This window comes from Hyperoodon ampullatus (genome assembly GCF_949752795.1).
Source record: "Hyperoodon ampullatus genome assembly, chromosome: 8".
Classification (NCBI taxonomy): domain Eukaryota; kingdom Metazoa; phylum Chordata; class Mammalia; order Artiodactyla; family Ziphiidae; genus Hyperoodon; species Hyperoodon ampullatus.
This window is the reverse complement of record NC_136921.1, coordinates 24,101,499-24,118,843: the sequence shown is the minus strand read 5'-3', so window position 1 is coordinate 24,118,843 and position 17,345 is coordinate 24,101,499. Positions and strand designations below refer to the sequence as shown.

The following is a 17,345-nucleotide window of genomic DNA, read 5'->3' as shown; positions in this document are numbered from 1 at the left end:
TCACTGATTTTTTTTTAGAAGCAATTTGAAATGGTCTACAATTGTGGTTAATTTCACAATAAGTTTTCTGTGGTATGGACATGGCAGTGTCTTAAAATATTAAACAAGCCTTCATGGGTTTAGGGTAGTTTTAATTGCCAGGTTTCTTTTAGAGCAAAACTAATATAGGAGTCCTATAGGCAAGGATTCTTTACAAATCCAAATCTTTATTGTGTGTTTGTTCATTTTTAAGCTTATGGTGGAAAAATGAAAGTCTTCTTGGAGAAAACCAAAGTTTTAAAACACCCTAATCCTTTCTATATACACTTCATCTTTGAATCATAAGATATGTTCAGTAAAAGTGGCGAGCAAATACTATCACTGATCTTTAATTCACCTCCTGTTTGTTTACACAAAGAAGGCAGATTTGAGGAGTAAAATGGTACATTGGGTTCAGCTACTGAGTATATAATCGTAGTTTTTAGGGTAGACTATTTGACAGCAGCTTAAAGGATACACAAAATGAGAGTATTAAACCATGTAAAGGGATTAAACTAGTGTTCTCTAGGAATGGGGTGAATTGCATAAATCTCGAACTTGACTGGGAGAAGAAATGTATGCAGCCTAATCCCAAATGTGAAAATCATGTTCATTTTAAAATATACATTCAATATTATAAATACTAAACATGTTCTTAGAATAGCGACATGGATTTTCTAAACTCTTTTCAAAATGTATGTCAAGCATGGTAAGACAAGTCCTTATCATATAATGGAAGGGATTAGGTGTGAGTGTAAAAATATTTTAAGTCACATTTCCCAAAGTTTATTTTGCGGGAAATAAGATAGATTTTTAATTGAAAAAATGTATTCGTGAATAAATGTTTTTTTAAATATTGCATATGTTATGTCATCCTATAGGAAAGTCGCTCATTAACATATTAAAGACCCTTGAGTATTTTGTGACACACTGGAAACCAACTTTCCTCAAGATTATTTCAGTACAAGATACCTTCCCAAGCCAAATACATTTTTTTTTCCTCAAACCACCAAACCAGTATTAATCAAGACAGATGCTCTCGAATACTATTTTAAAATATCACCAATTGAAAAAAATATCTGTAAAGTTAGAGAAAAGAATTGAAGTAAGAAGTTCTTTACAATGGCCCACAGTCTTTAGCCCATGGAATGAAACTGCAGAGGAATCCGTCGCTGGTGCTAGGGGGAAGTGAATTTTCTGTCGGTGCACTGACTATGGTATATTCCATTTGACCTCACCGAACTTTTGTTTTCTCATCTATAAAGAAGCAACAGTGCTGCCTCCCTGAATGTGTGGTTGTGAGGGTTCTATACAGAAATTTATTTCACCAGTCCTAAAGTGCTACAAAAATTCCCACGCTTTCCAACTTCATTTTGCCTCACACCGTCTAGCAACCTCAAGTTTTCAAGTCAGTTTGGTTTTACCAGTCTGAAATATCTGTTATAAACATGTGCTACTCCCCTCCCATCTTTGAAGACATGCCTCTAGCTGTGTTGCTCATCGAGTGACAGTGCTTCCTACTTCTTGGTGAAAATGTAAATCTTATGAGAGTCCTCCGTGTTCTGCTGCCATGTCTCTAAAACTCACCTACAACTTGCCAGTGCTTTCCTTCCTATTAAAATGGTTGTGTACTTTCTTCAGTCACGGGAGGGCTGAATCCCACCCTCTTCAACATCCTCAGAGCTCTAAGCAAATTTTTCATCTCTGTCTTGTATTTTCATTGAGTTTGTCTCCTTTCAATTCTTTCCATCAATGTTTAAAAACAGTTTGTTGTTCCTATCAAGCCAAGACAAACAGCACCAAAAACATACAAAACAAAACAACAACAACAAAACATGCAAACTTTTATTGTGCATGTACCCTTCAGTTACCATCATTTCTCCTTCCTCCCATTTGGAATCAAATTTCTTTGAAAGAATTGTCTGCACTTGCTACCTCTTTTCCTCACCATCTAGTCACTCTGAATAAATAAATCATCACCTCAGCTCTTGCACATATAATTTACTCTCAAATTTACTTCCAAATAGTTAGCTGCTAGTTATTTGTTTGTATGTAAAAACTTTAATATCCTTTCAAAAATACTTTGAGAAGTGATTTCAAATTTCTAAGTTTCTGTGATTTACATAAACTTAGACTTATAAGTTTACATATACAAATGATCACTGTAAGCACTGATAACAATTCAAAAAGGAATTCTCTAAAAGACATTAAATAGATAATGCAAGATTTTATTTCCAAGATCAAAAATAAAGAGACAAATATATTCATGTTGCCTTTCTAAAATGCTAGTTTCTTTCCCCTGTGGTTCCATTTGAATATCTCAGAAGTCATGAAGTATCACATCTTAACATCTCTGGGTATCTCCTCTATACCTACATAATTTATTGATGGGCCATGCATAAATTAGACATTTCTCAGTGGATTATGAATATGCAATGCTTCTCAAATGTCTTAGGTTGATTTCTTTTTTATATACCTAATACCTTTGAATTTAACAAGGTCTTCAATTCAGAAACATCATTCATTAAATTCTTAACGCTTACATCAAATCCAGATTTAAGAAACTCTTCAACCTTTTATAAAGTATAATAAAGACTTCTCATTACATCAATGAGGTGTTTAAAAGACCAGGGTGTTTTGAATTAAAGTTCAAGCTTTGTCCTTAACTATTCATTTTATTCCTATTCAGAATGTGCTTAATATCAGGGAATTACTTTGATAATTTTCCTATTGTATTATAAAAAAACTCACTGAATTTGAAATGAAAATTATTTTAATTACAGTGACAGAAAAATCAATATAATATTTCTTTCAGGTCGTTTGTTTCATATGAGTTCATTTAAGAAATGAAATTATATCGGATATAGCTTATATGAACATTATACAGTTTTAGAAAGTAAATGGTAGCTCAAGTCATAATGGTAACCCAATTTTATAAGCAGTGATTTAAAACAAAGTATCTAGGCTCTCTGCAAAGAGAAAGGGGTATTAGAATTAGATTCCTGGCTTTCTGCATGTTCTCTTTCCTAGTGTTTTTGCTCTTTTGCCTTGTCTTTTTCCATTCCCTTCTGTTGATTATATCATTTTATTTTAAACTTTTCTTTCCAAAATTCTTATCTGCAAAGACAGTTGTTGAGATGCAGGAAATAAAATTGTTGGACTGGTAGCATGAAGAACAAACTATATTTTAGAGAATATGCTTCATATTTTATAAGTTACATGGATAATTTAATACTTTTTAAAGCATTATCTCATTTAATTCTTTCAACATTCCTTTGAAACAGGCAATAAAATTATGCCCTGCATCTTACAAATGAAGAAACCGATTTAGATTTGTAAGCTAAATAACACGAGATTACAGTTGATAAGGGACTTCGAATTGGAACACAATTCTAATTCTATCTTAAATCAATTCTGTCTTAAATTTCATGCTTTGGTTTCTCTGAAATTACTAAATGACATAAATCTAAACTTTATCCAAATTTCATTTAAATTTGGCTTTAGAATGTTAATGTTCTGTTTATTTGGCCATTATTAAAATTAATATGTAGATTCTGAACGTGCAGCAAATGAAGGTGAAAGATTTTTGTGAAAATGTGAACCTATGAGAATAAAAACCAGTGCATTTTTTTTAAATGCTAAGTGAGCCCCACTTAAGTATATTCTTGGAGATGATTGAGCGTTAATTCTAAAAGTCTAAGAAGGTTCTGTCCAATGTGATAGTTGTGAGACAAACTCTGTAAGTATTGCAAGTAATGAGATTTTATGATTAGCAATTATTAAGGATTCATATTAGCAAATTCTGGAAGAGAAATTATTTTCATATGATTGGACGCTTAGATTAATGTTAAATGTAAGCTATTTACATAATAGTATGTATACGTCTATTGTAATTAATTGACATAAAATTGATACTAATACTACTAGTCGTTTCTACACATTTTTTTAAATGTATTTGTTTCATTTATTTAATTTTGGCTGCATTGGGTCTTCGTTGCTGCACACAGACTTTCTCTAGTCTAGTTGCGGGGAGTGGGGGCTACTCTTTGTTGTGGTGCACAGGCTTCTCATTGCGGTGGCTTCTCTTGTTGAGGAGCACGGGCTCTAGGCGCTCGGGCTTCAGTAGATTTGGCACGTGGGCTCTAGAGCGCAGGCTCAGTAGTTGTGGCACATGGGCTTAGTTGCTCTGCAACATGTGGGATGTGGGATCTTCCCGGACCAGGGCTTAAGCCCGTGTCCCCTGCATTGGCAGGCGGATTGTTAACCACTGTGCCACCAAGGAAGTCCCCACATTTATGTTCTAACATTGGAAGAGAACCTTAAATTCTTATGCTTTCAAGCTTTTCCAATTTGTGATTAATATATCCCTTATCTAAAAGGATAAAATTTCTGCCTTCAGAAAACACACCACTCCTTTTATTAGAAATTACATACAAATTTATATTTGCTTGTTCTTGTTCACATTAATAAAATTAGTGGCATAGATAAATAGGTGATATTTATAATTCTTTATTCTTTGGATCTGGTCTGATATACTTGGAAAACTGTTATTGTCAAAGCAGTCATAAAAGAATATTGAACTATGAAATAAAGGAGTGAGGAAGAATCTGTGCTTGTTTTTTGTGCAGAAAAGACTTTCTATAGTTCCTAATTTATGATTCTAGAAGTCATCTGTCTTCAAAATGGTAATGCATTCTTTGGCAAAACAAATCTGAAAGCTGTCGCTAATTCTGTCATTTATTCCCATTGTTTTCATCATGCACTAAAAGATTAAAAGTACAAAACTGTATTTCAGAAGATTGACAGATTGTCCAGGCATCTGCCATATTAGCTCCACAGTCACATATGTTTTGCAGAACACGAGGTACACAGTCTTTTTCAGGGCAACAAAATGAGGCACACATCTTTCCATACTGTCCAAACAACCTTCTTACAAGCCAAGAAGATGGAAGAACTAAAGGTAAATTCTGAAGAGAGTAAGGTAAACAAAATGAGGCCAGGTATGAGATACTAGGAGAAAAGGAAGTAGAAAGATAGAGCAAGATGGCAGAAACAGAGAATCTGAGATGGAACCTTGAGAATGCTGAATTGCCAATCTCAAACTCATTTTCTTATGGTCACTGCATTTAGGAGCAAATTTGGAAGGGGATGTAAGTATTCTAAGCTTGGGAGTAATTGAGCTCCTGATTGTGATTGTGGGAACCACATATTCAATGTGAATAATAATTTGCTTATTTGACAAGATTTGAGTTTGCTCTATTCATTTATAAAATCAGAATAAAACACTTTATATATGCCAAGTCACTTTGTTATAAATTCCATGTAAAACATAGGCATTTACATTTGGCCCTCCATATCCAGGGATATTCACAGATACAATCAACCACAGATTGAAAATATTTGGGGAAAAATTTCTAGAAAGTTCCAAAAAGAAAAACTGAATTTGCCACATGCCAGCAACTGCTTACCCAGCATTTACATTACGTTAGGGTTTTATTTTAATTTAATTTTTTATTGAAGTATAGTTGATTTAGTGTTGTGTTAGTTTCAGGTGTACAGCAAAGTGATTCAGTTATATATTTGAATATACATATGTATTCTTTTTCAGATTCTTTTGCATTGAAATTTATTGAATATAGTTCGCTGTGCTATACAGTAAGTCCTTTTTGTTTATCTTTTTTATATATACTAGTGTGTATCTGTTACTTCCAAACTCCTAATTTATCCCTCCCCCACTTTCCCCTTTGGTAACCATAAGTTTGTTTTCTATGTCTGTGAGTCTATTTTGGTTTTGTAAATAAATTCATTTGTTATAAATAATCTAGAGGTGATTTAAAATATTCGGGGGGATGTGCATAGGTTATATGCATATACTGTACCATTTTATATAAGGGTCTTGAACATCCATGGATTTTTGTATCCATGGGGGGGGGTCCTGGAACAATCCCCTGGGGAAAAGAGGGACCACTATATGTAAACATAGGGCATTTGTGGCAAATTATCACTAACTTTCTCAGGTCATCAAAAAACAAAAAATGACTGAAAAGAACTTGAGAAAAGACCACATATTTTGTTTTGCATTTTTTTAATAGGAAATGGAGGATTCTGCTCTTTTTTAAAAAAAGTTAATCAATTAATTAACTTTTGGCTGCATTGGGTCTTTGTTGCTGCATGTGGGCTTTCTCTAGTTTCAGCCAACTGGGGGTGCTACTCTTCATTGTGGTGCGCAGGCTTCTCATTGTGGTGGCTTCTCTTGTGGAGCACAGGCTCTAGGCACATGGGCTTCAACAGTTGTAGCATGCGAGCTCTAGAGGCTCAGTAGTTGTGGCACAGGGACTTGGTTGCTCCGCGGCATGTGGGATCTTCCCAGACCAGGGCTCGAACCCATGTCCCCTGCATTGGCAGGCGGATTCTTAACCACTGTGCCACCAGGGAAGTCCCCTCAGACTAGTTTAAAAAAAAAATGTCATCATATAACAATGGTTGTTAAAAGCTGTGTTCTAGGCAATGTGGTAAATTAAACATACCAAGTTATATAACAAAAGATCAATTCCTTGAAAAGCTTTCTTGAGATATATTGATCATTAATGAAAAAAATTTAGACATGCTAGAAATTGCTGTATATGTAAAATAAATGGAGAATTATTATCAGGTTTTATATCTAACTTGATTGTTGGTTTAAAATTGATGGTTCCTTTGTTAGACATTATTAATATGCTCAGCACACAGCTAGCAATGTTCCAAAAAACTACGGAGAGCATTGTCCTATTAAAAAACAAAAACAAAATTATAAATGTTGAAGTTTTACAAGTGAAGAATGATACCTGCAATCTGGGATGTTAATTTATCATTGCTCAATGAAGCCTGTTTTACAGCCTTGGTACCAACAATGAATATATCTTTTGCTTCTGCCACCAGATGGCAAAAGTAGGCATTACATAAGTAGAGTTTACAGTTAAAGTGCTTTAATATTTTTTAGGTAATGAGATTAAATCAAAACAATTTGAATATTTTGATAGCTCTTGTAACAATTTTGGTAACAGTAAAGATGGAAAATATTAGCTAAAATGAGATTTTGGAATTAAATTCATTACAATTCTTTTTAAAACATTCCCTTAGAATAGCAGTTTTCTTTATTTAAAGAAAAAGGAGTCTCACAAGGAATTCCCACTGATGTGTTTTAATGCATGAGGTAAATATTTTAATTATTCCTTTATATATTAATAACTGCTGTGTAATTCTAAAGGTGCTCAGTGGATTTATGAATAGGGGTAAATTTTAAAGCATTATGCATGCGTAAAGGACAGACCAAGAAGAAATGTATAATATAGTTATTGAGTTGATTTCAAAGAGAATTACAAAACACACACACATATGGTCACCTTATCTTTGATAAAGGAGGCAGGTATATACAATAGAGAAAAGACAGTCTTTTAAATAAGTGGTGCTGGGAAAACTGGACAGCTACATGTAAAAGAATGAAATTAGAATACTCCCTAACACAATACACAAAAATAAGCTCAAAATGGATTAAAGAACAAGTGTAAGGTCAGACACTATAAAACTCTTAGGGGAAAACATAGGCAGAACACTCTATGACATAAATCACAGCAAGATCCTTTTTGACCCACCTCCTAGAGAATTGGAAATAAAAACAAAAATAAACAAATGGGACCTAATGAAACTTCAAAGCTTTTGCACAGCAAAGGAAACCATAAACAAGACGAAAAAACAACCCTCAGAATGGGAGAAAATATTTGCAAATGAAGCAACTGACAAAGGATTAATCTCCAAAATATACAAGCAGCTCATGCAAGTTCAATATCAAAACAACAACAACAACAACAACAACAACCCAGAAGGCTATTAGGCAGAAGAGCTAAATAGACATTTCTCCAAAGAAGATATACAGATTGCCAACAAACACATGAAAGAATGTTCAACGTCACTAATCATTAGAGAAATGCAAATCAAAACTACAATGAGGGGCTTCCCTGGTGGTGCAGTGGTTGACAGTCCGCCTGCCTGTGCAGGGGACGTGGGTTCGTACCCCAGTCCGGGAAGATCCCACATGCCGCGGAGTGGCTGGGCCCGTGAGCCATGGCCGCTGAGCCTGCGTGTCCGGAGCCTGTGTTCCGCAATGGGAGAAGCCACAACAGTGAGAGGCCCACGTACAGCAAAAAAAAAAAAAAAAAAATACAATGAGGTATCACCTCACACCAGTCAGAATGGGCTTCATCAAAAAATCTACAAACAACAAATGCTGGAAAGGGTGTGGAGAAAAGGGAACCCTCTTGCACTGTTGGGGGGAATGTAAATTGATACAACCACTATGGAGAACAGTATGGAGGTTTCTTAAAATAGAACTACCCTTTGACCCAACAATCCCACTACTAGGCATATACCCTGAGAAAACCATAATTCAAAAAGAGACATGTAGCACAATGTTCATTGAAGTTCTATTTACAATATCTAGGACATGGAACCAACCTAAGTGTCCATCGACAGATGAATGGATAAAGAAGATGTGGCACATATATACAATGGAATATTACTCAGCTATAAAACGAAATGAAATTGAGTTATTTGTAGTGAAGTGGATGGACCTAGAGTCTGTCATACAGAGTGAAGTAAGTCAGAAAGAGAAAAACAAATACCGTATGCTAACACATATATGGAATCCAAAAAAAAAGATTCTGAAGAACCTAGGGGCAAGACAGGAATAAAGGCGCAGACATAGAGAATAGACTTGAGGACAAGGTGGGGGGAAGGGTAAACTGTGACAAAGTGAGAGAGTAGCATGCACATATATACACTACCAAATGTAAAATAGATAGCTAGTGGGAAGCAGCTGCATCACACCGGGAGATCAGCTCAGTGCTTTGTGACCACCTAGAGGGCTAGGATAGGGAGGGTGGGAGGGAGAAGCAAGAGGAAGGGTATATGGAGATATATGTATACGTATAGCTGATTCACTTTGTTATACAGCAGAAACTAACACAACATTGTAAAACAATTATACTCCAATAAAGATGTTTAAAAAATATAATTAAAAAAAAGAGAATCACAAGTGCTACAAACAAGATTCACACAAGTGCATGTCTATTCATATAAAATGACCTGACTGGCCTTAATAAGTTAAAAAGATTTAAATTCCTTCATCTAGACCCTAGGCATTTTTAAAAAGCTATTCCAAAGGGATACACATTTTCTTTGCTAAATGGTAAATGCTACGGCTTATCAAGAAATGTTTTTAAAGATCAAGGACACATTAACTTGTTTTCCATATCAATTAACATTTTTGTTCTGATGCTGTTGTTCTGTTCTTTAAAAATTCTACTTCCTGTGTTCCATTAACTCTTCAGCCCTCTACATCTGACTTATCATTCTACCTACAAAGGGAATATTCGTATCTAGTAAGTTTGTCTGGTTAGAGTCATTTGTAAGGACAGCTTCTTCTTTGCCAACCCAACAGATTGTTTTTATTTTAAACTCACAGTACCAAGTGAGAATGCTGTCTGTGCTTTCCTTCTTAAAACATGATATATCCTTGACTTGTATGATACCACAATCCTCTATGTTCCCTCTTGCATTCCGTTTAAATCTATTTGGTGGGAGGAACTTCTGGTCCTCTACCCCACCTGCAGATGTCAGAGATCATAGAACAGTTTGTTTTCTCCCTCAATAATGCTTCTTTATATGGTGTCATTCATTCTTTCACCTCCAAATGTTCTCTATATCAAGGGTGCCCAACCCCCAGGCCGCAGACTGCTAACGGCCCATGGCCCGTTAGGAACTGGGCAGTACAGCAGGAGGTGAGTGGTGGGCAAGTGAGCTAAGCTTCATCTTTGGCTTCGCATCACTCACATTAATGAACACTGCCACCCCCACCCCCACCCCGTCCGTGTAAAAATTGTCTTCCACAAAACTGGTCCCTGGTGCCAAAAAGACTGGGGACCGCTGATCTATATGATGAAGTCTCCCAGATACCCACCCTAGCCCACTTATCTCTGTTGACTTCTGGACTCATATATCCAACTCCCTCCTTGAACTAATTCTCTTTTATTCTAGTACCTTTCCTTTTTTGATGTCATTGACTTTATGTAGGGGCTAGACTAGTTTTCCTACATAATGTTCCACTTTCTGGTAAAAATGTAAAATATGTGCTATAGTAAAAACCACAACCTACATTCTTATCACAAGCTAAAAAAAAAAAGTGACTGTACAATAGAAGAGCCAAACTATCATAACTCTCCTTCAGAAGTAATCTGTTTAAAAAGGATTTTGAAAGTTTATTTCCACATTGGGCAGTAATAACTATATAATTGAGGTATGCTTTAATTGACAGACTAGACAACTCAGGGCTCGAATGTAAACTTGGGCCAGTGAGTTTTCATAACTGTGATAATTCATAAATTTTTTAAAGTGAGGATTCTTGATTTGTACTGATTGTTTTATATTGAAAAATCTGTCAACTTGAATATGTCTATAACATATATTTTACAGTTATTTTTTCATCTGGTTTGGAGTGGGAAACTGCCAAGAGTCATCCTCCCACAAGGCTAGTTAGTGGCCTATGACATGCCTTGGTGTGAAGTATTTTGCCCAGCTGAAAACAGGAGTGCAGTACAGACTCACTTTGAATCTTGAATTTGAATCAAGAAGCATGGAAAGAATGAGACATAAAACAGTGGTATCTGAAGTTGCAGACTCATGGATTAATTTGCTGAAGGAACAATAAGTGAGACCAGTTATGAGTGAAGCTGTCCTTATGAGGAAAAACAGTGTTAAAATGAGGATAGTGACTAATGGCGTAAGATCCTAGCTTAGGTGTCAAAAGTTAAATTCAGAGAGTTGACTTTTATCCTGCCAGATGGATTCCATTGTAGCTGTCTCAAGTTATACAAGACACTGGGACAAATTTCATAGCATCTAGCATGAATGGTAGAACCTTTATTGGAGAAAGGAAAACGTTGCATGGCTAGAATGAGCCAGCTAGAGATGTAAAAGTGTCTCTTTATCATCCCACAGAGAAGCATACTAGGAACAGGACATCTGCTGGACATGGCAGGTTTTCATTTTAGTGGAAGAACCCTCACTTCCATGTGTCTCCTATTAAGAGAGCAAGCATGATAATTGGCCTTGTCAGTAAGGGGAATACATTGGTTTTGGGCATCAGGCAGTCTGGATTTGATGTGCCAGCCTATTATTGGGAATTTTCTAGGAAAGCCAAATGCTCTATATCTGGAGAAACAGGGATCCTAGGGGTCTGAGGAGGAAGCCATAACTCTATGGGAAGCTGGACTTGGGTGTGTACGTTGAGCTGGGAGAAAAATGAATTCACCCAGGTCCTAGCAAACTCACTGTCCATGCAACCCAGCAGAAGCTCCTAAGGTCATGTTTGAGTATTTCTGCCGATAGTATGACAGCTTTAAACCAGAGAAGACATACTCCATCTAAGACTAGAGAAAAGAAGTGATTATATAAAGTATCTGAAATGGGAAGGGATAGGCCAAAAAAATTTTAGTGATGTTCCCAATTTTCTCAGTGAAACAGGCAGGGGGTCTTTTGCTGAGAATAGGAGGAATTGTGTTAGGGAGCTTGAAGAACATAGTGAAAGTTTAAAATCATCAATATGAAAATGAGAGAAGATGAGAAAAAGTAAGAAGATTGATAAACAATGCTAAGGTCCCAGCTGATGGGTCTTCATGTGGGTGGGGGGGTTATGAATTTCAGTGCTACTGACATGCATGTGTTTATATGTGCTTGTGTGTACATTCTTTTAACAACATTTAGCCTCTGTTCATGGAAATATGGTAAGCAGCTATAGAACTGATAGATGCTTGAGACTTTTCTAGGTATATTTGACAGAAGAATGAGATCCATGGTAACTGAAGAAACTGCCCAGTGAGAGATTAGTTTATATGTTAAAACGTACACCATAGCATCCACATTTAGTGAGAAAAGTTTAGAAGACATCGAGGAACCTACAGGTCAAGAGAAAAGTATTCATCAAGAGGCCAATATTCTCCCTATTTCAGAAGTCCCATGGATTGTGAGTAAGAACCTGAGAGCCTAGGGTAGTTGGAGGCCTTTATCAAAGTGTGGTGTGCTGGCATTTACATAGTTTTAGGTAGAGCCATTTAAGCTGAGAGCTAGACTGTAACACTAGGATTTTGTTGACAAAGTGGATTGAGAACAGCACTGGAATTAAGAAGTTCCTGGATTTCTTTAGTTTCGTATTGGATAGGTCATATTCATAAATTCTGAAGTCTTCTAATATTATAATGGAAATTCTGATGAAAAGAACGTGAGATCTCCCAATTTTGGCAAATTAAAAGAATTTACTGAGAATTTAGTTGATAGAAGTACCAAGGAAAAAGTAGTGTCCATATGATATTATGGCATAAGCCTTCAGAAAAGGCATTATAAAAGATCAAAGTTTTCCAGAGAATGTTTTCGCCTCCTAACTGTATCCAAATGGCACAGATGTGGGGACATGTGTCACCTCATCAAAGAAGGAAAATTTCAGTTCAGCCATTTGAGAGAGTTTGAAGATAGAGAGCACATCAGAAGAGCTTGAGAAAAGGAAGTCAACATAGCAGGAAGAACAAGGGGCAAAGCATATTGAAGAATGAGGGTTTAGAAAAATGCTTGCTTTTAGTTTGGTGGTGGAGGATTGCTGGGAATGGCATAACTAATAGTATTTAGCTTTGAATCTGAATCTGGCCTCTGTACCCAGACACCAAATTGAATCTCAGAGACAGAGTTTTGGGTGAAGTATAATAGAAAAGAATAGCTTTATTGCTTTGCCAGGCAAAGCTGGGCCACAGCAGGCTAATGCCCTCAAAACTGTGTTTCCCAGCCTGGAGCGGGGTAGTGAGGAGTTTTATAGTAATGGTTCAAAGAGGGCATGATCAGCTCATGGATATTCTTCTTATTGGTTGGTGGTGAGGTAAGTGGGAGTCAGCACCATCAACCTTCTGGTTCCAGCCACCCTGGGGTCTACATGCTTGTGGGGAATATACCATTAACTTCTCCCATTTGGTGGGGGGGATTTCAGTATCTGCAAAACAGCTCAAAGATATTGTTATGTATATCCCTTGAGAGGGGGAACCAGGATCTTGTCCCAAGGTGGCACTATTGTTTCTTTTGACTGTTCCTCCCTTGTCCCCACCCCCTCCCTTCCCTTATTAGCAACTGTTAGAATCTGCTCCTTGGAACTCAGGGAAGACATGGAGGCTGAATGAATCCTATTTCCTGTAATCAAAGAAATGATAGACACAGAAAAGCTTTTGTGCCCATGAGTCCCACAAGGTCCTGTTCAGTTTCAGCTTCAAGTATTCTGATGTTGGCTTCAGATGTTTTGGTTGTAGAACTGGCTGAGGGTCCCAGGTAATATCTGGTCCACTGTTAGTAGAAATGTGAAGGTAATCATATTTCAGAGTTGCACTCAGTGTCTTATTGTTCAGCAGGACCGTTCTGTTCTGGAGCAGTGGCCAGGGCTGTGGTGAAGCAAGGACTACTGTGAGGATTGTGGAGTAGCCATGTGGTCCTCCTTCTGGGCCTGGCTTATGTATAATGTGGAGAGCAAGAGAGTAGCAGTGATGAAGCTAAACCATTTTGGAAATCTTGTTTTAATGCTGTTATTAGCTATGAAAAGGAAGGAATAGTTAATGCATATACTTTTAAGAATAATTAGGGGTGGTGGTGGTGGGATGAATTGGGAGATTGGAATTGACATATATACACTAATATGTATAAAATAGATAACTAATAAGAACCTGCTGTATAAAAAAATAAATAAAATAAAATTCAATAAAAGAATAATTAAAACATATTAATATTCAATTTTTACACTTCTGCTTACTTTTAAGCAAAGACTTCTCTACTGGATTAATAGTGTAAATGTAAAGGATTGTCACACAATATACCTCCTAGAAATGCAAAATCTCTTTCATTTACTAATGACTGTAATTAAGGTACATGTTTTCTAAAAGGCCAGCAATTAAACTCCATAATAAACATACCATAGTGTTAGCTGTGACAGATAAACCAGGGCAAGATGAGAGTTTGCTTCCCTTTCTCTTTCCCTTCAGTTTACACGCTCTCTTATAAAACTCTTAAATACTGTATGTCAGTACATGTGTATGCATGTGTGCTTTTTACATGTAATATGGTCATTACAGCATGAGAGTGGTGGGCTCTCAGGGTAGTGAGGAGGACCAGTGGTCTCATTTGATGAAAAGCTGGGAGTTTTCCTCTTTGGTTTGTCTTCTCCATTCCTTCTCATCTTTCTTCTATACCCCAGCATACTTCACTCCTGACAGGAAAGGAGATGAAATGGAAAATGCAAAAGAGCAGCCAGAAAAAGAACAAAGGGCAGATGTCCCAAATGTCTGCTAAGAAGGAAATGCAGTCTCCCAAAGTATGATATTTAGTCAGGCAGGTGATTGAGAACTGAAGTGATTTCATATTGATAATTTATATAGATAAAATGTTTCTTTACAATCCTAACATAAAATCAGCTGTAACTATCCATAAGATTGCTGATTGATGGCTTTAGCATGGTAGGTCATTGGGGAAAGTCAAGTAGGGAGGGGCCAATCCTGGAAACTGCACGGAGGTGGTAGACAACATGGGTTGACTCAGCTGCAGACTCCTGGAAGAAGTTCAGGCAAGTAGAAAGAGTATGGAAAGAGATAATATATAATCGTACTTGCAGGGGTAGGATCAACTCAACAAGAGCTAAGAAGTGGGCATAATAACAGGAATCAGCAGCACAGTAAAGCTATGAGATAGGAACAGAGATGGGGAAGATTCAGGGTCACAGAATGAGAGGAACTAGGGTCCTTGGCACTTTATCAAGGTGAGGCACAGATGAAGAAGAGAGAGGTCAGGAGACTGGAACAAGTGTGCAGTAACTTGAGAAATGCTCATTTGCTAGAACTGGGACTCAGAAGTAGAGCAAAGTCATAAGAGCAATGTTGTGCTGAATTGCCTGTGCAAATGAAGCCAAGACTCGGCTAGGAGGATATTTGTCTCTGATCCGCTAACAGAACCAAGTCTGCAGCTGAGGGCTAAGAGACTCAGCTCTAGGTGATGGACAAAGATAAGAACAGGAAACATAGCAGGTTGTTACAGCCAGAACATATTTTAAAAAGTAATGAGAATTGAGTTTTAGAAATGTGATTCTTTTAGCTGTTGTACAATAATTACCTAGTAGCAGGAGTATGCTTGCTTTGGGAAAGAGGGTGCACTGCGGTACAGAGAATTGTTTCTGGGAAAAAGGAACTGCATTTTTTTATCTTAGAATATACAAGGAGTTTTCTCTCTCCTAACATATGTAATATTTGGTATCCAAGTGTTTTAATGCTGCTTAACCTAATAGAGAACATTTGATTGATTCATTCATTCATTGCTTCATTCATACAACAGACATTTATTGTTTTGCCCTTTATGTAACAAGGGAAAACCTATCTTACCTGTAGGAAACTGTATTGAGTATTTAAAAAAAAAACACATTATTTCTTATGTTATTAACTTTTTAAAATAATACGAAAGGAGGTTATGAGATTTATATGTTTAAAAAATAAGATAAGATTTTTTAAAGATTGAGAAACTCTCCTTAATCTATAGTTTCACATTTGGTAAGCAAAAAATTAAAATTAAAAACATCAGAGGTTATAAAATTGATGCTTTTTCATGACTTAAAAATTTTTGAGAAGTTCTGCTTCACCTTAAAAATAGAAAACCTGTGATAAATCACTTCAACCCTAACAGTTAGAACAAACCAGATAAACTACAAAATCATAACATTTCTTGAGCCCATAAGAGAACAAATGTTACAGGAAACAAGGTGAACTAAATTCCAAAGGGTGACAGAACCTTCAAAGAGTCAGGGCACATGAATGATATCACCTTTAGCACAGCAAGGGAGGAAAATGTGGAAACTGTAAAAGTGGGTAAGAAGAAAAGAACTAAAACTTTAATGAGTTCTTAAAGGTCAAATGTGGGCTAGTATAGCTGAATAGAATCCCTAGGAGCCTGGGACCCAAGGTGAATCAGTACCTACTCACCAAATCTTTTCCATAGACTTCTACCTTATGCTCACTAGGAAGATTTGGAGCTGGCGGGATATCTGAGAGAGCTCCCCTCAGTGGTGCACAGACAAAAAATTACATCTGCTTTCCACACTTAAATCTCTTTGCAGCAAAAGCCATCTGCGCTGGAGGAAGGGTAGGAAACCCACCTCTCCCCTTTTCATAGGCAAATGTCAGTTGCAACTGGGGGACAAATCAAAGTGAAAGTTATTGACCTTGAGAGAGGAGTAAGAAATAAGTTCAGTTCCAGATTCTTGTGCTGATAAAAGGCATAGATCTGCTGCTGCTGGAGAAGTGCAGGAAGATTGCTTACATGACAACCTCTCCCCTTCAAAGATACATAACATAATTTAGCTGCCATTATGAGGAAGGGCAGAAGTTCTGAGAAAGCCAAACCCGGAAGCCAAAATGCACAGACATGGCTGAGGCTGGACCAGGGAAGTTGTCCGCTTTGGACCAAGTAACATGCAACATACAATAGTCTACTGCCAGAGGTGGAGAAAAACTATAGAGGGGAACTCCCTCTTTGGTGCAGACATTTAGGTACTGAGAGTGAAGCAAAAACACTGTGAAACACTCTTGGATATATCAAGCCTCACAATAAACGAAGAAAACAGCAGTACACCACTGGAGGAATTCAAGTCTCTGTGATGAAGTGAAGGTAACTACAGCAACAACAAAACCCAAACTCAGCTTAACTACACACTAGATTGATATTAAGGACCTGACTGAAGAACTATGTTCATCTCTGTGTGTAAATACTATTTATCTCTGTCTCTATGTGCAATAACCAGCCTTGAATCAAAAATTACAAAACACCAAACAATGCAAGAAAAAAAAAAAAGACTCATTATCAAAAGATAAAGCAGTAATAGAGTCATATGCAAAGATGGCCCGGATGATAGAGCTTTCAGCAGACAGGAACTTTAAAATTGCATTGATTATTATGTTAAAGGACATAACTGGAAAGCGTGGAAACTGTGCATGAACAGATGGGGAATTTTAGTAGAGAGATAGAAACCTTAAAAAGAAAAGGCAGTTGGAAATGCTAGATATAAAACTCATGATATCTGAGGCAAAGAGCCCTTTCTATGGGCTTATCAGCAGACTGGACACAGAAAAAAAGCATTGCTGATCTTGAATAGAGGTCAGTAGGAATTATCCAAACTGAATAAAAAGAGAAAAAAAGGATGGAAAAACAAAAAAGAATATCCAAAAGCTGGG

At 36.8% G+C, this 17,345-nt stretch overlaps 1 protein-coding gene across 2 annotated transcripts in view; it reads left to right on the top strand.

Moving 5' to 3' along the window:
* SPAG16 (sperm associated antigen 16) overlaps positions 1 to 17,345 on the top strand; it is a gene marked incomplete at both ends in the record, with an annotated part of 879,991 nt that overhangs the window by 382,232 nt on the left and 480,414 nt on the right. The window lies entirely within an intron of this gene.